The 27,766-nt window shown below is 42.5% G+C and overlaps 1 long non-coding RNA gene across 1 annotated transcript; it reads right to left on the reverse strand.

Annotated features, from left to right (window-relative positions):
• Positions 1 to 1,813: 1,813 nt before the first annotated feature.
• On the reverse strand, positions 1,814 to 17,263 carry 4930425O10Rik (RIKEN cDNA 4930425O10 gene). Its single transcript, NR_040545.1, has 4 exons — positions 17,141 to 17,263; positions 5,763 to 5,811; positions 5,211 to 5,318; positions 1,814 to 2,951 (listed from the first exon to the last, which is right to left on the reverse strand). It is a non-coding gene; the product is annotated as an RIKEN cDNA 4930425O10 gene (long non-coding RNA).
• Between the last annotated feature and the right edge of the window lie 10,503 nt (positions 17,264 to 27,766).

The following is a 27,766-nucleotide window of genomic DNA, read 5'->3' on the forward strand; positions in this document are numbered from 1 at the left end:
TGTTTATGTCCAAATTTATTGGAAAAAATTTAAATCCAAATTTATTGGAAAATTTCCAATTTGTGAGTATTGATCCTTAAGTTATATATATATATATATATATATATATATATATATATATATATATATATATATATATATAAAGTTATATGGTTTTAGTCAAATAAAACATCCCAAGCGCAGGTCATGAGACCTGCTGTGAGATTTCTAGCTTGGGAGCAGGACTGGAGAGTAGAGAGCAGAGGCCTTGCTGTGGGAGAAGGTGGGTGTAAGGCTGAGCGAATCATTGTTCCGACAGCCGGAGCTTGAGACTAGAAATGCCAATCACTTGATCCAGGTATCTGTATTCATATCAACTCTGCAGTCATATTGATGAAAATGACTTGTTTTCATTAAAGGCAAGCCTTTGAGCCCTGATCTGACAGCTACCCGTCTCTATAAAAAGAGACACATTGACATCCACAGCTCTCATTTCAATTGGACAGGCGGTTCCCTGCTTGTTAAAGGAACGGAAAGACAATTGAGCCTTATTAGGTAGGAGACGATGCTTCATACGACAGAAAAACAGTGTTTTGCTTTGGAGAGACTCGATAAAGAAGAGAGAGTTACTGACAGGATCAGAGCTCCACGCATGTCAGAAGAGCTGCCTCAGCTGCTCTCTGGCCCGTGTTAGGGAAGATTAGGAGCTGTTTCCAGACAAATACCTGAGCATTAGCTGACTCGGAGGAATGTACTGGAAAAACAAGCTGGCTCTCAAGTGTGGCAGAGAGCGAGGATATAGCGTGGGCTTTCATCAACAGCACACACACCTCAGTGAAAACTAATTTATACGCACTTGCTGAAAGGCTTCGTAAGCAAGAAAACTTCACGGAAATTCTCCTCACTGCCCCAGTCAGCAAATCCATATCTGGTACATACATGTGTTCATGGCTGGAGTCACAGTGGGAGACAGCCAAGTGTTACACTGCCCCAATGCCTGGCAGGCTACCGGGCAAGACAGGTATTCTTCCAATAAGAATAAGACACTTGGATATATAATTAGTGGGAGCAAGCTATGGGAACTTCACCTTAGAGTGACCTGTCACAAGCCAGTGACTTGAAAAGGCATTCAGAAAAGGCATTCAGAGAACCACAAGGTGCTGAGGACTTCAGACTATTTACTAAGTGGTAATGTAATTTATATATATATATATATATATATATTATATATATATTCACACTCAACATTGAGTTCCCTTTCACTATCCAAATTGTTCTAGTCCATCTTCAATAAGAAAGTCATCTTACGTTCATAGAGGAACCATAAAGTAGGCGTGAAGCCTTTCTTTGAGTATTAACACTGATGAGTCTCTTTGCCCCTAAAGCAAAGCCTGTGCTTTTGTCCTTTATGATGCCACACAGAAGAAGCCATAAAAGGTGAGCACAGACAAAGCACGGATGTGGGGAACCTTCCAGACTGCCAGTGAAGTAAAAGGTGGTGACGCCTCCTGGAAGAAGCTGGCAGCTCATTAGTTGAGCACAGGGTTACCTATGGCTCAGAAGTTCCCCTGCTGGGTATGTAGACAAGAAAAATGGGAACACATGTCCACACAAAATGTCTACCTACATGCACATTCATCCATAATATTTGTGATGGTGACGAAGTGGAGACAGTTTAAGTGAAAGAATAAACTCATTGGATATAGCAGTACAATGGATGCCACTTGTCCATACATAACAACAAAAACCAGTATGGTGGATCCTCAAAACTCTGAAAATAGCATAACATTGTTGGGTACACACATGAAGAACGATTCAGCATGCTACCATGATGCTTGTTTATTGTTTATTATTAAACATATAGCCTTGTTTATTGCTACATGGTGGCCAGGGAAAGGAACCAGCCTAGACGTCTGTCAGTAGATGACCTGACAAGGAAAACATCATACAACAGACAATGGGATTTTGTACAGCCACAAGGAAAAATGGAATCGGGGCTGGAGAGATAGCTCAGCAGTTTAGAGCACTGACTGTTGTTCCAGAGGTCCTGAGTTCAATTCTCAGCAACCACTTGGTGGCTCACAACCATCTTTATGGGTCCCAGGCCCTCTTCTGTTGTGTCTGAAGACAGTCACAGCGTAATCATATACATTTAGAAAAAAACAAAAAAACCAATCATGATGTCATGATGTTTGGACATGACTAGAAATCATCATGTTACATGAAATAAGCCAGACTAAAGAGAGCAATGTTTTCTCTCATGGGTGGGACCTAGATTTAAAATGTGTATGTGTATAAAAAGCAAGCTAAGTGGGAAGGAAACTCAGTCTTATAAGCACAGCTCTAAGGGCATTTTGGCAAATGGCATCTAATGATAAGGATCAAAGTCAGGAGCCTTATCATACAGGGCGGCGTAAAGTGCCACCATGGGCAAAGACCTTGAAACCTGGCCAGTGTGGCTCTGAGTCACCATGCCCAGACTCCTGCTACCATTACTTGTGTTCACTGTGAATAGATAAATAGCGTGGCTTGTGTGGAGAAACCAACTCATACAACAGATAGTGTGCAATTCTGAGCATGTTTTATAGATAGGAGGATGCATTTTTTAATTCATCGAGAATTTGAGAAAAATTACCAAGATATTACATAAACATCAGGCTGAAACAAAAATCTTTGGAACAGAAGGAGAAACTGTTCAATAAATCGAGTATGAATGACATATGCAGAAAAAGGAAAATCTAATTTCATGAACATATTTTGGAAAAAAACCCTCCACACAAGGGGGAAATTATAGCTTACAAGAAAGAAACAGTATTCTAGTAATTAAAACCAGGAATACAAAATGAAAGGTAGACCAATCATAACATGGTAATTATTACAGTGGTGGGATGTCCTCTATCGACACCGGCATGCCTGCTGGCCTTCCCTTCAGCGCCACCCACTCCATCTCTTCCGTCATAGTCACTCCTTCCCTGGTAATAAACAAAGCTTTGAGTTCGTTTTGCATTTCTGCCTTCTATTTTCACTTTGGAGTTATTTCTGGGTGGTGTGCTCTCCCTGTGCGTTAGGACCCAGCACGCACGCACACACACACACACACACACACACACACACACACACACACCCCATTATTTATCATTGCTTACAAATGCTCATTTTCAGTGAAAGGATTATAGCTGTTGTTGGCAATGGCAGGCACTGGTTCATTGGCAGATTCTCAGCATTGCAGTGCGGACTCCTAACCCACCTGCCGGCTGTCTTATTTTGTTGGCTTCTGCTTTCTTGTTACTGTTAGCCAACAAGACAGTTGCTCTAACCCCAAATCTCTTGTCACATATGCTCAGTGTGATAGCCACAGGGACACATATGTAGTCTTTACTTCAGACACACTCTTTTCATCCTTAGTTTTATTTCATCTGAGAGCCGAAAGACTGATTGTGAGTAAGCTTCTTTTCATTCACATAATTGTGTAATTTGTATTAGAATTGTCTTAGTGACAGTGTATATAATTGTGTTCCTGTGAAGATACTTTGTAAGTACCACAAACTATGATTATTCATGTTTTCAATGTCTATGTCTTATGCCACCTCAGAAGACCTCGCAGGGTTAAAGCTAATATAAAACGTGATGCACTGATACACGCCCCCTGTGGGTGAGGCTTGAGACCATGCTAACAGGGAAAGCAAGGCGGCTCAGGATACTGACAGATTGTGTGATTCCATTTTAATGAAATCTCTACAATAGGAAACCTATAGCCAGGCAGTAGATCAGGCACTGCACAGGGATGTGTGAAGACTATCAAGACGTGAGGAGGGTCCTCGCTAAAAGGTCTAGGTTTTCTCTTAAAGATGATGAAAACGTCCTGAAATTGTGATGGCTGCACAGCCAAATCTCATGGTTTGGATCAGATTTCCTGACAGAATTTTTAAAAGTTAGTTCCCAGGGTGGGGCTGCTGGGAGATTTGGAGACCAAGGGAGGTGTGACTTTGTGGGAGACCACCGGGGGATGTCCCGAAAGGGATCACAAGGTTGCTGCTCACACTTCTCCTTGCTTGCTGGCTTATGGTGTAGGTATCTTTCTCACACCACCTTCATGAGATGCCCTCTTTGGAACCCCCTGGGGTGAGGCGAGCCATGAGCCAAAATCCACGTTTCTCTTTATAAGTTAACTTCCTCAGGTATTTCATGATCGTGAGAAAAAGCAGACTAACACACTGCAAATAATAAAAACTCATTGATTCATACATTTTAAATAGAGGCTTTCGTGACTTGTGTACTTTGTCCCAGTGATAGATTCCATTAGCAAAGAAGAAAGCCACACGACCAGGCCCCTCGATCTTCCTTCCTAACAGGTGGGAAGATGCTGAAATAATCTTGCCCCTTTAGTGAAGCCTTTTTCTTTTGTGCCCCCACTCCATTTTTTTCTGCCTCAACAAATCTCAGGAATGCTTAATACCATTATTTTTCTTTATACATTTGCATGTCCGGGCCTTTTGTAACATGCACTACTTTTAGTTTAGAAATCCTGTACTTTTAATTTGGTCTGGGTTTATTATGCTTTATTTTTCTCAGTGACAACCCAAGACCCTTTTTTTTTTCCAGATTCCCACCACTGCATTTTAAGCATTCCCTCATATTTACATCCAACGTTCTTCTGTGACTCTAACCTTGCCACATCTCCTTGGATCTCATGGCTCAGACTCTTGGAGTGGATGCTACCTCATCAGCTAGCCACAATTCCAGTGGTGCACCTCTCCCAGGGCTGAGGCAAGGCACTGAGGGCAGCTGTGGATTATCTGATAATCAAAAGCTGAACCAGTGACAGCAAATATTTTAGATGTCAGGAAAGACTCTTGTGAAAATTACTATTGGTGTTCATACGCAGGCATGATTAAAGAGTTATGTCAAGAAATTAAAGATGACAAAAGCACACAACAGCTTACTCTTTTCTCCATCAATGCAATAAATTAAAATGCTTACCTCTTACAAATTCAGCAACTTGTTGGTGACATAACTTCCAAATTGGGAAGGAACTGCGACTCACATGTCTCCTGAGTTTAGTTTTTTTTTAATGCATCTAGCATGTGGCTACTCAGCTCCATCCCTACTAACTTAATATGTGACTTCATATTAAGTTGTTTGCATTTTTATAAACACACACAAGATTGGGGGGTGGGTGGGAACTCGGCCAGGAGTAAGCAAGGGACTCATGGGGAAAAAAATCTACTTACTTTCAAAAATCGTGCTGGAACTGATTTGCAGAGAGAACAACCTCATGTGGGTTATGGATGGTTAGCTGTGTAATCCCCAAAGAGCAAAGCACTGGTTAATTATTCCTGCTGAGAGAGAGAAAGAGAGAGAGAGAGAGAGAGAGAGAGAGAGAGAGAGACTTACTTCAGTGTTTTATGGACTGGACTTTATATATATTATCTCAAGTTCTTACAATAAAGTTACAAGGCTGGCATTATCACTCACATTTCCAGGTGAGAAAGCAGAAGGGTAGAAACCCTGAGCAATGTGTCAAGGCCCTGCAGATGTTACAGGTAGGACCATGCCCCCACTCCACCGTCACCCCCAACCCCCAGTGCAGGAAAAAGGGGCATGAGAAAGGAACTCAACAAGCAAGCCCAGCCTGACATCAAACTTGGTTTCCTTCTGCTTCAGCCTCACGCATGCTAAGAACAACAGGCCTGCACTACCCTACTCCACATTGATAACACCACCCCGTCATAGATCTGGCTTACCTGGTTACACAGCCTCACCTCCTCTGTTCATTCGCTTACCTATTGAGTCATGGCTGTGATAAACAAAAGGCTTCCCTGGGTGGTGGGCCTGGAACAATACAGGAAATGAGAAATACACTTGAGATTAGTGTATTGAATATAAATAATTCTGATGGCAAAGGATGAAAGAATGTTAGTAGAAGCCAACACCTATCTGGAAAACAATAATTTTCTGAAACCGGCCTCCCCAGTCAGTGGGGATAGCCTGCCAAAAGAGTTCCCCTGGGTCTCTATTTCACTTGCAGCTGTGACATCTTCCTCTATGTATGCTGGGCTGCTTTTGAAGTTACTCTAAAAAAGAATGATTTCTCTTTGATATGTAAAGTTCAAAGTGACTTTGTTAGACTAAAAGTTGAATAATGGCATGCAGGTGAAAAGAATTCTGGGTTCGTTAGTAAACTGTGGCCTCCATCCAAATCCCAAATATTTGGATAAAATCAGGAAATCACAACATGGCAAAGTAGCGATGAAGGGGATGGACTCCTCGGAGTCCGGAAGGGGACTTGGATGCCCTTGGTTTCCATGTAAAACCAGCATTCAATTCAGGCCAAGACAAATAACAGTCAGAAGACGGTTATTCATCTTTTAGTCGGGCTATTCAGTCACTCAGACAAAATATCAACATGACATCTCCTGAGGAGAGGTCTCACGAGTGTTCATCATTTGTTTATCATTGTCTTTGTTGTCATCATCTTCATCATCATCATCCTGAGAAAAACCTTTCCCGTGCTCCTCACACTTAGACTACCATGTTGGGAAAGCTCTTGCCTTCAACGGTTAGGAACAGGGATGCTTTCTAAGTTGCTGCTTGCAGTAGAGTAAGGAGGGGTTGGAGGAGGTGGCTGACTCTGGAAAGGTTCTACAGTAGGGATTGTAGTTGGAACCACAAAGATGGTCACACTTTAACCCCCAGAACTTGTGAAGAGCTTCCCCTCTGTGGCTAAAAGGGATTTTAAGGTATGATTTAAGGGCCCTGGGATGCAGAGTGTCTTGGGTTGTTCAGGAATACCCTGACTTACTTCATCCTTTGGAAGAGTGAGGAATCTGTGCCAACTGGCTTTAGAAAACCATGTGGTGATGGGAGAGCCAGAGAGATGTTGCATCGACAACCTTTCATTATTTATCAAGAGTGCCCACCCTCTTCTCAGAGCGAAGCCTAGCTATGGCTATTCATCCACCTTTCCTTAATACTGATGCCTTTGCTTGGAGTAAATAATACAAACCAAATGGAATCCTGCAGGCCCGCAAACTAATATCACCACTGTAGCTAATCTGGTCATATTCCAGCCTATTGTCATTCTTGCTAAAACAAAACTTTATATAATCTCCATATACAAACTCACGAAGGAGAAGGATTTGGTCTAAGTCATGCAATGCAATAATGTACATGGTAATGTCTCTAACTCTCACTCAAATTCCTGCTGGTGGCTGAAACCTCAGGTCTCAGAGCATTTGGACTTGGTGGACTGATGTCTGTTTAATAAGCTGCCTCTATATAAGAAGGGACTGCCTCCCTCCACTCAGACACTACTAAAGCAACCATGCTCCCTCTTTCCCAACCTCTCTCATTTTCTCTCATTTCTTCTCTGTCTTGCGCCCCACAGCTTGCTTACCCCATAGGACTCAACTTTGTTCCTTGCTGCCAAAGGCTAAATGCTCCACAATGAATGTATTAGTTTAATTAACATATGTAGAATATACTAGTGGCAAATTCACAGAGACCATTCAGTAAGCTTTGTGAGGGGCAGGGTTGACAAGAAGCTAATGAGACCTGGGCTTCGTGCCTCTCTCATCATGGGTCCTCTTATAATGTGGCTGCTGCCGCCGAGGCCCCATGTGACACATTCGCACAGTTAAGAGTTTTATAGCAGTCCCCAAAGTAAAATACTTGGATTGTAACTGGTCACTGTGTCTCTCCACTTTGGCCATCTGCTGTGCTGCTGTCTACTGGGACATTAGGATTTGGTTTAATGGGACATAGTTACAGGAGACATAGCCACTTCCTTATAAGTAAGATAGTTCTGGCTGATCTGGTCTAGTCTGTCTTCTGTTCCCAGGGCCAACTGCTGGCATCATGCTGAAGGAAGAGGGTAAGATTACGTCCTACCCATCCTGGCTTGGAGGGACGTGGTCAAAAGAAAGCTAAGTAGAGGCAGAAGCTGTTCTGTGGGAAGCATCTCTAAGCAAAGGACAAAGATCTCAAGACAGAAATTCTCCTATCAGGAACGTGTATTATGTACAATTATAAACCCAAATATATTTTATGGCTATCACTGAGAGTAGAGTTTATTTAGATGCAGTCCTGTTACAGTATCTATGTGCGATTACATGCTTTATGCATTCTGTCAATACTAAGATACAAATTTTGACCAACAATTCTAGATAAGAATTAATTTTAAGACTGAATACAAAACCATCTGTTGAGAATTCTTTTTTTTTTTTTCATTCTATAGCAAGTCTTGCTACAAAATTGATGGAATCTAAAGAGACGAGAAAATAATATGCATCAAAAGATGTAGAAGATGGATTATAAGAGAGAACCAGAGAATTAAAAAAATAATCATATACATTTGTAAATTCAGGGGTACTCTTCATACATTTTATGCTGCTATGACAACTTCTGAGGCTGTGTAATTTATAAAGAATAGAGTCTTTTTTTTTCTTTCTACGGGGTGGGGAGTTGAAGGTTGTAGGATCCATCTGCTCAAGGTTTTCTCACAGCAGTATCTCATGGTAGAAAGTAGACAGACAAGAGAACACACCAGAGAGAGGAGTGGAAGGGAGCTAGTGGGGGTCACTCTTCTGATGGTGACAATAATCGCTACTTCAAGGTCATACCTCTTAGTAGTGTGGCATGGGGATTCAGGTCCCAACACAGGGACCTCAATAAACACAATCAAACCATAATAGGAACCTTATAGTATTTATTCTTGTTGTAATATTGGTGATTTACATATCTTATTCTAAACAAGTTCATGTTCATATTTACTTTGGCACATCTTTTTGGTGGTACTGGCTGAATATTGAGCCCAAGACTTTGCATATACAGGACTGAGTCACATCCCCAGCCTGCATGATTTTTTTTGAAAAATAGTTCATTACCCAAATTTGGCAATGCATGTTTCATTGCCCACTGAAAGTCTTTATTTCTCTCAGTTTTTCTGTGTCAAAGGCAATACAGAGAAGGCAACCAACAGCTCATCACGATAGTTCTGGGAGCTAGGTTGATATTCTGAGCACAAGGGTCACATACAGATGAGCTAGCATTTTTCTTTACTCTGTCTCTGTTCTCGGGGGAGCCCCAGATTAAGAGCTAGCTTGTTAAGGCTGAGGTAACAAAGTACCGCCAACTGTGTGGCTTCAACCAATAGGAATTAATTTTCCACAGTACCAGAGGCCAGAGTGTCAGATAAAGGCATCCACAGTGCTGGCTCCAAGGAGAATCTTCTCTGATCTCTCTCTCAGCCTCTGGTGGTTGATGGAGTCAATGTTGTTTGGCCTCTAGGTACACCTCTGTCCTTGTGCCTTTGTCACAGAGGACATTCTGTGTGTGTGTGTGTGTGTGTGTGTGTGTGTGTGTGTGTGTGGCTCTGGGCCCAGAATTCATTGGTCCTCCCACTCCTATCTCTCTCACCTCTCTTCCTCATCTCCCATCCCCCAATTGTGGGTATCAAATTTGAGGAGTTGAACTTGTCAAACAAGCTTGACCACTGAGCTTCAAATTTCCCATGTTTTTATTTTGCTTTGTTCTTTAGTTTTGAGACAGAGCTTCACTTTATGGCCCAGGATGGCTTCAACCGTCCATCCTCCCGTCTCACCCCCCTGAGACCCAAACCTCCATGCTTAACTAGTTTCCTGCTTTTGAAGTATGTCAGTCATGGTGGGAAGCACCCACTCTAATGGTCTCTTGTCCTATCTACAGCCACATAAACCCTATTTCCAGGTAAGCTCTCGTTCTACAGTAGTAAGATTAAGACCTCAATATGACTTCTTGTGGAGACACAGTTCAGCCTGGAATTGCCTGATGGCCTATTAAAATTTTCTCTTCATTATAAAAGCATGCAAAGATAATACCAAATGTTAATGAGTGTACAACTCAGTAAAATGATCATTTCTGTGGCTGGAATGGGTCAGTGGTTAGAGAACACATTGCTTCTGAAGAGGACCTAAGTTTGGTTCCCAGAAGCTACACTGGGGGGGCTCACAGCTACTTGTAACTCCAATTCCAGGGCATCTGACACCTTTGGCTTCTATGGGCACCTGTACTACACACACACACACACACACACACACACACACACACACACGTTAAAAAATAAGTACATGCTTCGAAGGGATAATTCTTATATATTGTTATGGAGATTTTCGTCTAGATCATCTGAAACAGAAGTTAACTTCATACTATGTTTTAAAATGCCATAAAAATTAAAGACCTTGTCTGGCTTCTTCTCCCCAGGTGCAAACCCAGAAATTAGCGTGTACTAAATACATATTGCATGGTGTGGAGATGCCTATACCTATGCTGATGTTGTAGCAATGATTAAAATACCCAGACAGGGGTAAGCTTTGTTAAACACTACAGTCTGGACTAAGTACATGAGAAATTTCTTCTAGCCCGAGTATCCAGCAAAACTTAGGTCTTTATAAAAATAATAAATGTGTCTTTATGAAAATAATAGAATGTGTTAATTCTATTTATGATGAGATTCACACAATGAAATGAAACTATATTTATATTTAAATTAAGTATATAGAACACATATCTGTTATACATTCACTGAGCCACAAACGATTCAGTTCCTTCTGAACTAGGAAACTGGAAACAGTGCTCATCTTAGTTCTATAATTTTTTTACCTTTAAAATTTCCTTAAAAATGCCAATTCTTCTGGAAACCCAAAGAAGGATTCCATCTCTGAGATTCTTCTGATGTTCACTTTAGTGGGTCTCAAAACTTAACTTTCAGTACTTAGTTCATTTGAATTTAAACAATAGTGGGTATTATTATTACTTTGGTGTGAAGTTTGCCAAGATGATACGTTCTCTGAAGGCACACTTCCCTTCGCTGCTCAATTTTAGCTAAGGTATCCCTCATGGCTTGCTTAGTGTCTGGCATATACTGGCCGAACTGATGGATGAATGAGTAAATAGAATAAAGAAATGGCCTCATGGAAGAAAGTCCTGCGTGATAGTCTGGACCACAGTCCCCTGGTTATCCCTCATCTGAGCTTCACGGACCTTTCCCATCTCATTCTGTGCTAGTATTTGCAGAAATTCCATTTTTCAAAATGCCCCTATTTCCTGCAGAAGTCTTTGCTTTGAATTCGTCTAAAAGTAATAATCATTATCTATTTTATTACAGAGGAAGCTTTGCTCCCTTCAATAAACTCAACAACCTGCCTACTCCTGCTTATTTGTTATTAGGAGACACTCTGCTTTCTGTTCCCACAGCCCTGCAGTTCTCTGGACATTAAATCCCAGGTCCTGCCTGCATTGTATGATTAGAAAGCTAAATTCTCTTTTGTTTGACAAAGTAATATACTGACCAAGGTCATGGTTACAGAGAGATCCCACTCTGTAGAAATATGAGCACAACAAGCAACTGCTTTTTGAAACATTATTAACAATTATTTCTGGCCGTGACAAGAACAAAAAACCTTTTAAAGTTTAACCATTACATGTCCAATGTTTATGCAGAAGTGATAACATTATTTCCACTTAGAGACGCTGATAAATAATGCTATATGAGTTTAATGTTACATGCTGTTTATTCTGTTTCTACAGGTTTGTGCTTCCTTCAGAGAGTCTGTAAGGGTTGATTCTGGGCCACCAGTTGAATATAGTTGTTTATGTGGGAAAGGGTTTTAGTGCCGATCCAATTGCTTCTCTGAATTCATATCATCAGGACAAGAAGGATTCTCTTTACTGAGCCTCTTGAAAGCTAATCTTTACTAATAGTGTTAATGAAATATAATCACAAATTTTTCATTTGGGATTTGGGAATTTTTGTGGTTTGTCTGTGTGTGCTTTAGACAAGGTCTCACCGTGCAGCCTTGGCTGGCCCAGAAGTCACTGTGTTACTAGACAGCTCTAAAACTCACAGAGATCCACTTGTCCCTGTCCTCCAGGTGCTGGGTTTAATGTGTGCCATCAGCCCTGGCTGAGCACACATTTTTTGTTACTTTTTTGATTACCATAAAAACTCAACATGTGTATGAACATGAGTTGACAAGTTGACATTTCTCTTATGATTACTGAAGGTACCACAAATATTCCATTGACCAGTTATTAGTTGGGGAATTAGTGACGGTCATATCTATTTGCATGAGCTGTTGGTATAGAAAGTGTATCAACTTTAATATTTTATTGGAAACAGCTTCTCATTTAATTACTTGCCTTGTAATTTCTTTATCCACAGGAACTTTCATTTTTGCACCCAGTCTGGTGTGATGGACCATCCAGTGACGGATGAGGTAGGAGTGTCGTAGTTTCAAGGCCAGCCAAGAAGAGACCCCGTGTAATGTACATTAGGTTGGTCAACTGCCATGTGCTGGTAGAACCCTCTGAGGAGCTAACTCTGAGAGCATGGCTGTCCACCTCCCCATTTCAGACTCAGATCGATTGGTCTCAAAGTGTCCTTCAAGGCCCCTTATCTGCAGATGAGCTGCTCCTCTTCACTCTGTGCCAGGGAGGGAAGAGAACAGCAATGCACAACCCAAAAGTCAGAACTTGGTGTCCTTGAGAACAGCTAGAAGGTAGACCGTTTCCAACCAGCCTCCCCACGACTGTTTATCTTAGGATATGAAAGGGCCTGCAGTGGGAGAGGAAAGCCAGGAATTCAGCTGTGGGAAAAAAAGTTCAGGTCCAGCTGTCAGCCTCAACTGCTCCAGCCAGTTTCTGCTGACTGTTGGGAACACTGGGTTGGATGTTGTCACCACCACCTGTTGCTATTTAGGAAGAACACACCCTGCGCACCCGGCTCCTGCTGATTGACGGGGATCTCCAGCAGGCTGCCTGAAGGGCACTCCCTTAGTTGTTTTCTGCTACATGTTCACAAGCTGCCAATTTGATGATGTCACCCCTTGTTGCTTTTGTTCTTTTACAAGGAAGCTTCACCTGAGGAGATGTGACTCTATTGGGAAGAGAGCATCAGATCCTGTTAGAGGTGGTCACCAGTCACTGTGTGGCTGCTGGGAACTAAGCTCAGGCCCTTTGGAAGAACAGTCAGTGCTCTTAACCACTGAGCCAGCTATCCAACCCGGACATATCCTTAAAAAGCAATGATTCTCCCTTCATTAGCAACTCTCAACTTCCAATAGGTCCTTAGTTAGGGGCAGAGCTTCAGACCATCTATCTCAGCTATGATGACATTTCGGCTGGCTTGATCTTATGCAGGTCTTGTGCAGGTAACTGCAGCTGCTGTAAGTTTGTGGGTACGATAATTACATGTACTCTGGTGCTCACATTCCTTCTACCTACTTTCTGTGATGTTCCTGAGCTTTGGTGGTGGTGGTGGTGGTGGTGGTGGTGGTGGTGGTGGTGGTGGTGGGATGGTATAGGTATTCCGTTTAGGGTTGAGAACTCTATTATTTTTGGCATTTTGACCAGTTATGAGTCTCTGCATTGACTACTGCCAATGGCAGACAGAAACTTCCCTGGTCTAAGTTGAGAGTAGCTCAGGTCTATGGGTGCAAACAGAAGTAATAAGAAGATAATTTGACAGCATGAACAGTTAACAAAAGAGTAATGATAACATGTTCTGTCCTAGGCCTTATGACTTCCTCAGCCATGATTTTTGACAAGGGTTACAGCATTAGGCATGAAATTTTCTCTTGTAGAACAGGCCTCAAATCCAATTAGTTACCCCATAGAAATCACACACCTGCTGCTCCAACGAACATATCTTGCCTGGCAGGTTGGTGCTACAGCACGTAGGCTCCAGAGCTGGGTAAGACCCTTACTGTCTTTTCTTCTCTAGCATTCTGCATAGCTCCTTCTGAAACTATGGAAGCTGCTGGATATTCTGAGTGTCCAATCTGATAATGTTTAGCTGTCTGTCTACTGGCTGCTATTTATTATTTTACTTTGGCTTGCTGTGCATTTAATAATTTATCCATTCAAATCCAAAAAATATGGCTATCATAGATCATTTTCTAGATTGCACAGCATATTCTCTTTCAAAAGCAAAAACAAAGATGGATTCGATCCATGAATTTGAAACTCCAAATTTATTAGAGCAAATTTCGTTCAAGAACACGTTGCATGTTATTGATTTTATTCAAGAGCGCCAGCAAGGTGACAGAGAGAAATGTGCTAGTGTAAAAAAATAAATAAATAAAATGGAGGTATTATGTTGTAGAAAACAGAACGAATGGAGCTTTTCTTTTTTAAAGTAACGTTTTTGTTTTCCTTTTTCAAGATCATAAAAGCACCATAACCATATCAATTGCTAAGAAGGAAAGGATGTGGTGGAATGGTCCATTATCCCAGGCACACATTACACTTTTCTGGCGTGGCTTAGAATCATTTTGTCAGTTAATAAAGATAAACCATGGATACTTTAAATGGGATTTATATTAAACCACTTCCTTGTCTTCCGGGATGTCAGACTCTCATGGGTTGTCTTCTGTTTCATCAGGCATCCTCTCCGTCTCCTTTGCTGGATCTTTTCTCTTATCTTGGATTGGATGCTGGTGGTGCTGGAGCCTCCACGTGCATCTCTCTACAGATGACCTTGTCCAGACTCCAGCTCTGCTCTTCTCTCTTTGCTGATGACCCAAGATGCTTCCTCTGAGAGTCAAAAGACTAGAGCAGCTGCCTGCTCACCATCTCCACGTGAAGTGTCATGCATGTTCCACTCAGCAGGGCCCAAACCCTTGTCCTAGTTCCTCCCCAAGTCTTCCTCACTGGGGTTAGCAAACAGGTGCTTCAGAGCAGAGACCTAGGGGACAGATTTGATTCCTTTGTCTTCCTCAATCCTCATATGCGGCCCATCAGTAAGACTTTTATTTTGTTTGGTTTTGTTGTGTCTGAAACAGGAATTCACTGTGAAGACCAGAGACTGGCCTTGAACTCAGATCCTCCTGTCTTAGACTCCTGAGTATTGGGGTTATAGGCACATCTTACCAGGCCCAGATTTGGCAACATGGAATCTGAATTTTTGCCTCATCCCCAGGTTACTATGATCACATTTTCTCCGACCTCAGTTGTTGAATGGAGTTCTCTGATTTTATTCCTTTCTCACCATCTCTGACCTGTCCATCAGACAGGTGAGTGTGTGTGTGTGTGTGTACACATGTACATGGATCCAGTCATAAATTATAGGTGAGAAGACAGCATCAGGCATCACTCTGTCATTCTCTTCCTTTAAGACAAACTCTCACTGAGCCTGAAGCTGGAGTGCACTGCTCCTCACCTAGCCATGGGGTTCCATAAGGTCACTTGAGGTCCCATGGAGTCGCATGGGGTCACATTAGGTCAAATGGGATTGTGCCCTGCTTTTTATGTGAGTTCTGAAGGTTTACAGTCATGTATTCACATTTGCTCTAGGAGCACAGAATCATCTCTCCAGCCACCACCCGGTTTTTAGATCAGGGTTTCATGTAGCCCAGGCTAACCTTTGTTATATAGCCAAGATGACCTTGAGCTACTGTTCCTCCTGTCTTTACTTCCAAGTACTGAGAGTATAGTGTCAGCCTATACAACTTGCTTCAGACAGATGTTTTTACAAATAAAACATTTTACAAAAAAACAAATTACATTTTTTTAACAAAAAGAGTACATCCTAAGCTGGTCAAATTCACTTATCAGACTGAAAACAGAACTGCAAGTCCTTTTATGGTCATTAGGCCTCTATGTGATCGGACACACACTCCCCTGCCTTCATCTCCATCTGGTCCCTAATTCTCTCACTCTGTACTAATAGCAATATATTCTTTGCTCTGGGTGGCAGGAATCCTAGCCCTAAGCCAGTATACTGGCTAGTTTTGTGTCAACTTGACACAGCTGGAGTTATCACAGAGAAAGGAGCTTCAGTTGAGGAAATGACTCCATGAGATCAAACTGTAAGGCATTTTCTCAATTAGTGATCAAGGGGGAAAGGCCCCTTGTGGGTGGGACCATCTCTGGGCTGGCAGTCTTGGTTCTATAAGAGAGCAGGCTGAGCAAGCCAGAGCAAGCCAGTAAAGAACATCCCTCCATGGCCTCTGCATCAGCTCCTGCTTCCTGACCTGCTTGAGTTCCAGTCCTGACTTCCTTTGGTGATAAACAGCAGAATGGAATTGTAAGCTCAATAAACCCTTTCCTCCCCAACTTGCTTCTTGGTCATGATGTTTGTGCAGGAATAGAAACCCTGACTAAGACAGCCAGCATCTTTATATTCTACTGTTCCCCTTTACAAGAACATTCTTCTTTTAGACAAGGCTATTAACTCTGTGCTATATTTTATTTAAGTATTTAAACATTACTTCCTTGGAGGTCTTTCCACCTTGCTATGCAGGTCTCTGTCCCTGCAACTGTGTTTGTGCCTGTAATTCCTGAGAGAAGGAAACACAGTCTCAATGTGACTGGGAATCAGACAATGAGGATGGAAACACAGTGAAATGAAGAAACTGGATACATTACACCAGTGATGGAAGCAAGAGACATGTTACATAGATGAGGTAGAGTGAGTGACTTCATTGCAGAGGATGAGGCAGAGTGAGTGACTTTAAGGGGACTAACCGACAGAAGCTGTGTTGGTTAGGTTACTATCCATGTCACACAAGCTAGGGTCATCTGGGTAGATAGAGCTTCAGATGAGAAGATGTCTATTCAACTGACCTGCAGGCAAACCTATGAAGCATTTTCTTGATTCCTGGTTGATGAAGGAGGACCTAGCCTACTATGGGCAGTGCCACCTTTGGTCACGTGGTCCTGGGATGTAAAAGAAAGCAGGCTGAGCAAGCCATGGAGAGCAAGCCAGTAAGCAGAACTCCTCCACGGCCTCTGCTTCAGTTCCTGCTCAGGATTCTGCTCTGCTTAAATTTCTGCCTTGGCTTCCCTTAGTGATGGAACATAATCTCAATGGGTAAGCAAAACAAACCTTTCCTCTAAGACGCTTTTGGTCATTTTTTTTAATCACATCAATTGAGACCTAATTAGGATGGAGGCCCTGGTCACATGCTGTTGTGCAAAGCATAGAGTCCTAAGACAAAATGAGCCCAAGTTCTCGTCCAGCAGCAAGTGGTTCAAGGCAACTAAGTGTGCTTCTGGGGAAAAGGTAGCTTCTTATAGAACTAGGGATGTAAGAGAAAGAGTCATCAAAAATCCCATTCATATGCAATTCTGAGTTTTTGTGTAATAGTTTTAAAAACTAAATTAAGCTACTTCTTAACAAAACCTGCGCTGGTGGTCCCGCTGCACTGGTGGTCCCGCTGCACTGTGGTCCCGATGCACTTGTGGTCTCGATGCACTGTGGTTCCGTTGCACTGGTGGTTCCGCAGCACTGTGGTCCCGCTGCACTGGTGGTCCTGCTGCACTGTGGTCCCGATGCACTTGTGGTCCCGATGCACTGTGGTTCCACTGCACTGATGGCCCCGCTGCACCGTGGTACCGCTGGGCAACAAGAACTGGAACCACTTTAAGAGTGAGGCCAGAGTGAGTGTGCCCCATGCCTATGCTGGAGCCCCATCTGTGTCTATAACTTGCACATTCCAAACATTTCTTCATTGGACACCTCTTTTGCTCTCTGGTTAATGCTCTGACAGATCTTCAGTTTGCTTTAGCTGACAATCTTTTCCTTTGGAGAGGTGTTACAACTGGAAATGGAAAAGGTTTTCATCTGGGATTCTCCAACTCCCCTTAGCATCAGGCACATCCCAGAGGACAAAGCCCCAGTCTATGAGCCGACAAAAGCAGATCTAAAGACCCATATCCCAGAACCCACTGTTTCCCACGTGCTTCACGAAGATACTTTGGAAGGTCCTTCGGAATCTCTCCCTACAGGTTCAGTCCAGCTTTATCCTTTACATTAGGGAGAGTGTTATTGTTTTGTTTTGTTTTTTCCAGTGGGAACTGACTGATGAAGGCGGTATAGGTGGTTAGGATCTGTCTCCTAAATCCTCACGCAGTTTCTCCTTCTTCATATAGCGTGGCCTCTTCCTCTCTGGGTCCATCTTGGTCATTCACTGTCCTTCCCCACAGGGAATGGAATTACCCACCGCAGCTTCACCCCAAGGTCAAGTGAGGAAAGAGCTGAAGGGCTGGACTGCCCTGGATCCTGCAGCATTTCCACAGTGATCTCATTTATCTCCACTGCTCCACTTTCAGTGTCTTTGGTAATTCCGAGTGGCCTGCGCAATCGTTATCTGGCCCTTGCGGGGAGATAAAAAGCCTTGTTGGTTTTAAAGGGAAAGTTTTAGTGATTGAAATTTTATCGGCAGAATGGCCATGGAAATTAGTGTGTGTGTGTGTGTGTGTGTGTGTGTGTGTGTCCACTTTGAGAAAAAGAACTGAGACCTGTATGCTCATCATTGAAATAGAAAATCATTAAGTGACTTTTGCATATCCTAGGACACTGTCAAAGGAAGCCACAGTAGGTCATCTGCCACCTATAAACTTTCTGCCCTGCATGCATACTTGTTAACGGTACCAAAGCCATCCCCTGGCTACAACTTACCTCCTTGGAAATGTCTGGCATAAGAAACATTGCCTAATCATATGTCTAAATGACACAAACTAGAGTCATTGGGGAGGAAGGAGCCTTAATTGAGAAAATGCCTCCATAAGATCAGGCTGTAGGGAAGTCAGTAGGGCATTTTCTTAAATAGTGTTTGATTTCCGAGGGCCCAGCCCATTGTTGGTGGGGCTACCTAGCCCAGTAGTTTCTCTCTCTCTCTAGCCTCATATAATATATATATTCTATGATAAATATATAATAAATCTATTTATATAATGTATAATAAATACATATTATAAATATATGTATATACTTGTATATAGTCTATATAGTAAAGTAGGCTGAGCAAGCCATGGGGAGTAAGTCAGTAAGCAGCACCCCTCCGTGGCTTCTGCATCAGCTCCCGCCTCCAGGTTCCTGAGTTCTTGCTCTGACTTCTTTTGATGATGAACGGTGATATGGAAGAGCAAGCTTTGGTTATGGTGCTTCATCACAGCCATGGGAACCCTAACTAAGACAGCCATCCATCTTTAATTTATGGGAACCCAACAGCAAACCTGCCAGGGTGGAAACTGTCCCCAACTCTGTCCTCATATAAATGAGGAAGCACATGGGCACCCACTTTGTGTGGCAACTCGTCACGCAGGTGCCCATCTCGGCATCTAGTTGTGTCTCCAGACTCTGATTTGTTCACACGGCAGTACTAAAAATAAAATCGGAAGTCAAGAAAATGAATAATTCAACTAACATATTCAGTCTGGAATATTTGAAAATTCATATTTAACACAGGATTGAATTTGCCCAGCTGTTTACATTTTCTTCCTGCCTCTCCCATCTTCTCTGTCTGATTTATACAGGAGCAGAAGCAGCTGTGGATTGAAATGCATATGCACTGCTTTCTGGCCTCCAGCTTGGCCCCATCATCCCGCCTCTTACCCCCACCCTTGGTTACTCCCCACACCCCTCCACCTTCCTGGATCCCAGGCACTATGGCTGCTCACTGAGTCCTGTGTGCTGAGAAGCAGCTCACCCAGGCTCTGCATATTACCTGGTGCTTGTGACTAAAGGTGTATGACCGTGACAGTGACCACAGGCCCTGGAGCTACATAGAATGTCCTGTGGGAAAAGGTTTCTGTTTCCTGTCAACAAAGCCTTCCTTAGCCCAGTAGCCTACCATGATTAGATGCTCCCTCCATGAGATCACTTGGGGGGCACTTTGAAGATTAAGTAAGCTTAGGGTTTCCCAGGGTTCTCTAGGGAAAGGCAGCATATTGGTACTTATTTCTTTAAACAGATTCCCGGATCCCAGACAGATGCATAAATATAAGCACCTAGAGAAAGGACCTGAAAATCTGTTTATATCAATCTTTTATAAAAATCTTGCCATCACGCCAAGTTAGGAAACACATAAAGATTTCTGAGGCTCCATGCCAGTAGTTTACGAAGACACAGGAACCAAAGTTCTTGGCATATATATAGCGCCGGGTTTAAAGTGTCAGAGGTATACAGATAGCAGGATGCAAGGAGAGACTGGTCCACATGGGCTATGTTCTGGGGCCTGCTGAGTCCTGAGGGATGAAAGAGTCAAGAGAAGGGGCAGGTTGTCTTTTCATAACTCCCTTCTGATTGCCTTGGCTCTAGCCAGGTTCTGCTCTGTCCCAGGTATGCACTCTGGACCTGCTCCTCCTCTCCAGTGGTGACCTGGCCCATCAGTATGACATTCTACAGTGTGTCCCCAGTTCCCAGAGACACTTCCCTGCCCAGATGCTGTTAGAGAGGAGGCAGTGACAGGACCGCTGAGATGCAGGTGGAAAGTCACATCGCAGAAGCTGTAAGTTGGAAGCCTGATCATTTCTGGGGTTTTCTAAGACAAGAAGGTGCTTAGTTGAACACACGGTACTTGCTATAGTATTAATTCATCATACGGAGGGATGATAATTCTTAGTCTCTACCTCAAACTTCAGTCTCCCTAGGTGATATTAAGTATTTATATAATGAATTTGAACATAAAACGAGATTTAAAAAAAATCTCATGCCTTTTAAATTTTTCTATAGAAGATAAATGATAATTGAATTGAAATAAAACAAAAGTTAGTTTTGATTATAAGTTGCTTTGTATTTTATGCATAGTAACTTAAGCGTGTCACTGCAGAATTGATGGGTTTGAAAAAAATATTGACTATTAGGTATTGCCATTGCATGAGCGGTATGGAGATGTTGGATTTATGTATGTTAATTTGACTCATGTGCAAGTCAAAACATGTACATTCTTAATCAGCAGCTGATTTACTATGCTTTCCACACTTGTAAGAAAGTGAAAAGTATGGCAAGCTATTTTTTCCCTCGCCGTTCATGCTGTCAGTTGTGCTTACTGTGGATCCAGCGTATGTGGTTTATCTGGGTCCAGGACTGAGCTACAAACGTAGAAGAAAATATGTCCCTTTTAGTAGGTGAGAGGAGGGCCAACTTAAATTTTCTAGTTTATGCTCTGTGGAGTACTCCTCTAAAATTACATGTCAGCTGGGTGTGGTGGAACAGCCCTGTAATCTCTGTTCGTGGAAGGTAGAGGCAGGAGGTAGCAGGTCATGAGTTCAAGATCACCCTCAGTTACTTAATCCATGAGACTCTGCTTCTAAAACCCAACCAAGTTAATAAGTATAAAATTGTTTGTATCGCTTGAATTTTTTAAGTAGATGGAATTTTGGAGTAGACTTATAGTCATTTAATGGACCCTCCACTGACACTTCTATTAAAGCCTTAATTCAGTCTGTAATTTCCTCATTTGGTAAATAATACTGTGCGTGAGCATTTGTAGAACTCTCACAAGGCCACACCTGGTCCTGGCAGTCTTCTGGAAAAGATGCTGAGTCACTGCAAGGAGAACAGCCCAAGCACGGTAGCTCTGCTGTCACCAGCACATTTCAGCTCTCCTGGGGTATTCAGTGCCTCTATAGAGCAGAGGGGCCAAAGAGCCTGGCTGCCTGTATGGCTCTGGGGCTCCTGTTCTGGGCCTTCTGGATCCTCCTTCCAAAGAATGCTTTCCTCAGCAGCCTTCCTTGGGGGTCTAAGGGCCAATTAGCAATTGATTAACTTTAGTAGAGGGGCAACTGTCTATTTAAAAGAATATTGGGGTAAACCCGGGGGTAAAACAGCATTTTTCATGTAACCACCTCTTAATTTTCAGTTCCATTAGATTTCCCAAAGTGAGGACACACACAGTTCAACTGTAGAATACATATCATGAACATCTAATTCTATCACACTTGAACAGAGCAGCTTACTTCTCTGTCTTGAACTGTACCTCAGTTTGTCACTTAGCATGGATTTTGCTTCTATGGTAAACGATGCATGACATCATAGTTATGATCTTAACCAATTTCGGCAGTTCCACAGTCACAGATTCACAGCAACCTTGCAAACACCGCCTCTAACTGTTTCTAGAGCTTTTTATAATCCCAAACAGAAACTCTGTGTTAATTAAACATTAATGGTCCTGTCCTCTTTCCTCTATCTCTGTTAACACCTCGGTTCTAGTTCTGCGTCTATGAATTTGACTATACTAAGTACCTCTTACAATGAATCACATGACATTTATTATTTTGTGCCTGGATTATTTCAGCAGGGTCTTAATACTTTCTAAGTTCATTCATATTGTAACATCTATCAGAATTTCACTCCTGTGAGACGGCTCAGTGGGTAAAATGTTTGCCATGCAAGACTGATGGCCTGAGTTCAGTGCCTGGAACCCACAAGAAACCAAGATGAGGTCACTGACATCTGCCTTCTCAGTCAGGACCCCTCAGGCAAGATGAGAGGCAGAGGAGAACATCCTGAAAGCTTGCTGGTCAGCTAGCCTTGAGAATGCAGAATACCAGAGATGTCAAGAGAGCCTCAACAAGGTGGAAGGAGAGAAACAACACATATGCATACACACAGAGAGACACACAGACATACACAGACACACACACAGAGACACACAGATATACACAGACACATACACAGACACACAGACACACACACAGAGACACACAGACTTACACAAACACACATACAGACATACACAGAGACACACAGATACATACACAGACATACAGACACACACACAGAGACAAACAGACTTACACAGACACACATACAGACATACACAGACACACACACACAGACACACAGACTTACATAGACACACATACAGACATACACAGACACACACACAGACACACATACACAATATTTTTTTAAAAGCTGTAAAAATTTCATTCCTTGTTAAGGTGGAAATACTGTATACTTAACATACTAAGTGTCGTTGCTGGTATAGTGTGCTTTTTATTGCTATGCTAAATGCTGTGATTTAAAAAGTAAAAAAGGGCCAAAAGGGTTTATTTTAGCTTACAGGTCTCAACCCATCACCAAGCCCAGGGAAGAGCTAAACCAGAATCAAAGACCATGAGTGCTACTTATTGGCTTTCTTCCAGACCTAGGTCCAGCGACTATTCTTCACAGTCCAGACCTATCTGCCTACAGGTGGTATTGTCCACAATAGCCTGGACCCTCCTATATCATCTGGCTATCAGGAAAAAAAAAGTGTCCCACAGATATGTACATAGGTCAATTTGTCAGTTGATGGTTCCTCTTCACAGCAACTTTGTGGCACATTGACATTAAAACTAACCATCATACATGGAATGGTAATTTTACTATAAATGTATGCAGAAAATTAACACAGTAGCTGTTTGTCTTAGCTAGTTCTCCAATAATGACACAGAGAGACCAAGATTTATTTTCCAACTTAAAGTACAATAACTAGGCATTATAATTCTATTCTAATTCTCTAATCTAATATGGTTACCGACCAGCCAAAATCCTCAAGACACTTGCATTTTTGTATTGGTCTGGCCATTTGGGCCTCAGGTGTGTTCTGCCTTGATGTCTTCTGGTCCCCTTCCTCATGGGGACTCTTCTTTTCCTCTCTTTCTCTCCCTTTTCCCCTGGCTGGTGGAAATCCCGCCTCATGCTCTCCATTGCCTAGTTATTGGCTTTTCCAGCATTTACTGACAAGGCAGAGAATAAATGAAGAACATTGTTTCCACGAACTTGAGACAGGAGATTCTTGACATAAGCATTACAATGTCGTATCCGGATTGCAACCAGATGAGAGAGCAGAGAAATCAGCATTTGAACAACACAAGGATAACCTCCACATGGTGCACAAAAACATTATGCCTACACATATAAGATTATATGACATATAATTTTGTTATGTGATAATATTTAACATTTTATTTACCTATTGATAACCAGTTGGTTTCTACCCTTTGACCCATGGCCAGAGATCAACACTGAAGTCGAGTGTTGGTTTATTTCTTATCCTCAGTTCTTTGAGGTGTGCACAGGACTGGAATTTCTGGACTTATGGGCACTGAACGGTTTCCCAGAGCAGCTACAACCCCACTAGGTTGTAAATGTAGAAATTAAATCTCATCCTTTCAGTCTTGACCTTGTTCAAATCAACAACTCGGAGGTAAGATAGTCTTGATTAATGTATTCTTGTTCCTGGTAGGTGTATTCAGTAAATGCTATAAGGAGAGAGAAAAAGGGGGGTGGGGGAGGGGAAGGAAGAAAAACAGAATTAGGTGTGTGTGTGTATGTTTTAAAATAACTCCATCATGAACATTAACCACATGCATCTTGCATGCTTCATTTAATCTATTCTGACCCATGTTTTTACTTTTATTGCCTCCAGTTACTGACTTAATCAGAAACCCTGGATACATGTTTGCTTGTTTATTTGTTTCCATGTGTGGGGATGGTGGAACAGAATCTGACTATATAGCTCAGGCCGGAATCTAATTTTTAACCCCCCCCCCCCACACACACACACATATGAGTACTGGGATTACAGCCATGCATCACTAGACCAGGCTGGGCACAAGAATATGCTGTAGATTAATTAATTAATTGTGGATAATAAAACCTGAATAAACTTCTGATGTATCTGCTGATCCCATTCCTGTTTCTTGATACCAAGTACAGTCACATTGGAAAGTGATGTACCACAGAAGGAGAGTTTTGTTTTCAAAAAGCACACAAAGATTTTTGTTTATTCTTATTTTATATGGGTGTTTGCATGGTCGTGAACCACACGTGTATAGTGCCCAGAGAGGCCAGATGAGGACATCTAATCTGGAACTGTAGTCAGAGGCCCTTGTTAGCTGTCATGTAGGAGAGGAGCTAGGAACTGAACTTGGGTTCTCTGCAAGAGCAGCAGGTGCTTTTAATCACTGAGCAATATCTGCAGCCCCAGAAAGAAAGGTTTTAGAGGTAAAGAAAAAAAATCAATGTTAATAGAGGAAATTACTGGATACAATTAGCATGCCCAGAGTTAAATGGAACAGGATACTGAAAGAGTTGGATTCTATTTAACCTGGGAAAGTGTTAGTGATGGGTAGGAAGGAGGAGTTTGTGGTGGGGAATGGCATTTCAAAGCTATTTGGAAGTTGGAATGAGGTTGGAAATAAAGGGCATATGCAAGCAGTTTGCCTTTAATGAATGAAGCCAACTGAGAAAGAAGCCATTCACTCCAGGATATACTGGGCAATGAGGGCTGGTTCTGGATTGAAAATCATAGTCTCAAAAAGAAACTGGAAGTGGCCCCCAATCTGATGAAGGGTTTCTCTGCTCTGTTTTGGGCACTGACAAATGGAAGATTTAACGAACAAGACTTTTCTCTGCACAATAAGATCAAGAATATTATTTACTAATGGGAAAAAATATGCGAAAACATACATAATAGTTTTCTTTGTACAGTTTCCATGAAGGAACCTTTAAAGGTGTCTTCTAAATATTAGATAATGAGGATATACTGTTTTTCTCTGTAAGGCGAAGCTTTTAAAGATCATGTTGTATTGATTAGAATGTTTTGGACTAAGCTGCAGAAAGAGCCTTTAACTAAATCAGTCCACTGGAAAGAAACAGGTTAGCTTATGGAAGCAGCCGCCAGGAAGGGAACCAGAACAGGGCTGATAGAGGCAGAGGGTGGCCTCAGGCTTGTCTTCAGGTGCCAATGTGCCTGGTGGGTCCCTCGCCCTGCTAAGTGTCAGGAAGCTGTTTCTAAAGCCAGGAGAAACCGAGGAACTGTTACTAAAGGAAAATGGAATGGTGTGTGTGTGTGTGTGTGTGTGTGTGTGTGTGTGTTTTGTATTTTGATTTTATTACCAAATTGTAATATTTCTTTCATTTTATTTTCATGTGTGCCCTTATATGTGTGCACATCTATGTCATGGCTCCAGAGCAAAGGCAAGAAGATGACTGTGGGCGTGACTACTTTCCTTACATCCTGTGGTCCTGGGGACTGAATTCAGATAGTCAGGCCTGTTTTTCAAGTATCCCCACCTGTTGAACCAGCTCACCAGCCCAAGTTATAATGATTTTAAAGTGTAACAATCATGCCATCTATAGGATTGCTTAATCACGTTTCCCTCCTTTTATCTTCCTCTTGGGATCCTGAAAACACATCTTATTTCATAGGTATGGATGGGACAAGGAACCAGAGGGCCATCGTGGTGGAATAAATCTTGAGGATTTTGTTTACTTTGCAATGGAAAAGAAGTACAGTATTCATGAACATGGCCAAAGTGGTGTTTAATTTTATTGCGTTTGAGGTGGGGTGACGGCGGTTTTGATCACAGCTCTTTGCTTAGCAAATTTGAGATGCTCACTACAAAGTATCTAAAGCCAGGGTGAGATGTGAAGAGTTTGTAAATCTCAGGCCTGGAGCCCTGTTGCAAAGTCTTAGAGATGGCACTCTTCCAGAGAACAAAGCCTGTGTGGCATGTGGCGTGTGGCTGCCCACGCTGTGGGAGGTACCTTGTTTTCTCCTCATTTAGAGCCCTTCTTTCTGCAGCAGAGGCTCTGGTTCCCTTGCACAAAATCCTGGAAACATTGTTTCCACCTGAACTGCAGTCAGGGATACCCTTGAGTTAGAATCCCAGCTGAGAGAGAGAGAAACCTGGGGTTGACCTAGTTTTCATTCATCCTGGTTAGTTGCTGTGAGGGTCCACATACAGTCCTTGGGCGTGAAACTCTGAGAGAAAGGAGTGGGTGTGAGCTGTTAGGTCCCCTGAGAAGTTCCCTGTGTATGCTGAACAGACACAGAAACTGGGGTGAGAAAGCATGGAGATGGTGCTGTGAGAGAAATATGGGAGGACTTCGGTGGAGAGTCTAGAAGATGAATCTAGAAGATTCTAAAAGATATATAAGAAACTGACCTAGTTGGGTTTCTCTGTTGCTGTGACAATGCACTGACCAAAAAACCAACTTAAGGGAGAAAAGAAAATTTAAGGGGTTGTTTCATTTTATAATTCCAAGGTCATACAGAGTCTATCACCTAAGGAAGTGGAAGTCAGAGGCGAGAGGAGCTCAAGGCAAGAACCTGGGGCCAGGAACTGAAGCAGAGACCACGGAGAAGTGCTCACTGGCTTGCCCTCCCCCCCGCCCCCAGTTACCCCACCTGCTTTCTTAAAGCACCCAGAACCACCTGCCCTTTACACCACCTACAGTTGGCCAGGTTTCCCACATCGATCATTCATCAAGAAAGTGTCCCCACAAACACTCCCGTAGACCAGTTTGACAGAGACAATTCCTCAACTGAAGTTGTTCCCAGTCTGTGTCAAGCTGACAGAACCTAATCAGCACTGGAACTCAAGAGGAAAATGGTCAAGTCAAGGGGCTTTCTTTCATATGTGTAGAAATGTCACCTTCTCTCCAAGTGTCAAAACTAAAAAAGTGATGACATGGGTAGAGTGTCCTTCAGGATTGGGTAGATCAGCCATGCACTGTAGTGTGACAGCCTAGATTCCTTCATTTTTCCTCTCTGTTGTCCTTAGTGTGGTTTTTATTACCAGGGACCTGCTGTCACATGCAGCATAGTGGAGTTCAAGGGCAATGGGATGTCATTTCTTAAATACAGGAAGATTCCCCCCAAATTCTCCTTACATGGCAGAGAGAAAAAAAAAAAAAAAAAAAAAAGGAGGCCTCTGCACCTGCAAACGCCGGTTCTGGGTAAAAGAAGGCAATATAGCAGGCCATTAGCAGCATGGGCTACAAAGTAGACAATGGGAAATTCAGAGCTTAGGGAAATACAGAGGCCTCAGGGAAGGAGTCAGAGTGGAGGGAGGGCTGAAGATAGGGCAGGAAGACTGAAACAAGATGGAAGGCAGGCGGGCAAGCTGCTAAATGCAGGGTCTGCCACTGCCGTATCTTGCTGTTCATCAACGCAACTGTTAGAACATGCTTTACCTGTTTGCACTGCCACTTAAAAAACCCATTAGCTCTTTAGTAATTAAACTTATT

The sequence above is a fragment of the Mus musculus genome, chromosome 3 (genome assembly GCF_000001635.26).
Source record: "Mus musculus strain C57BL/6J chromosome 3, GRCm38.p6 C57BL/6J".
Taxonomy (NCBI): Eukaryota; Metazoa; Chordata; class Mammalia; order Rodentia; family Muridae; genus Mus; species Mus musculus.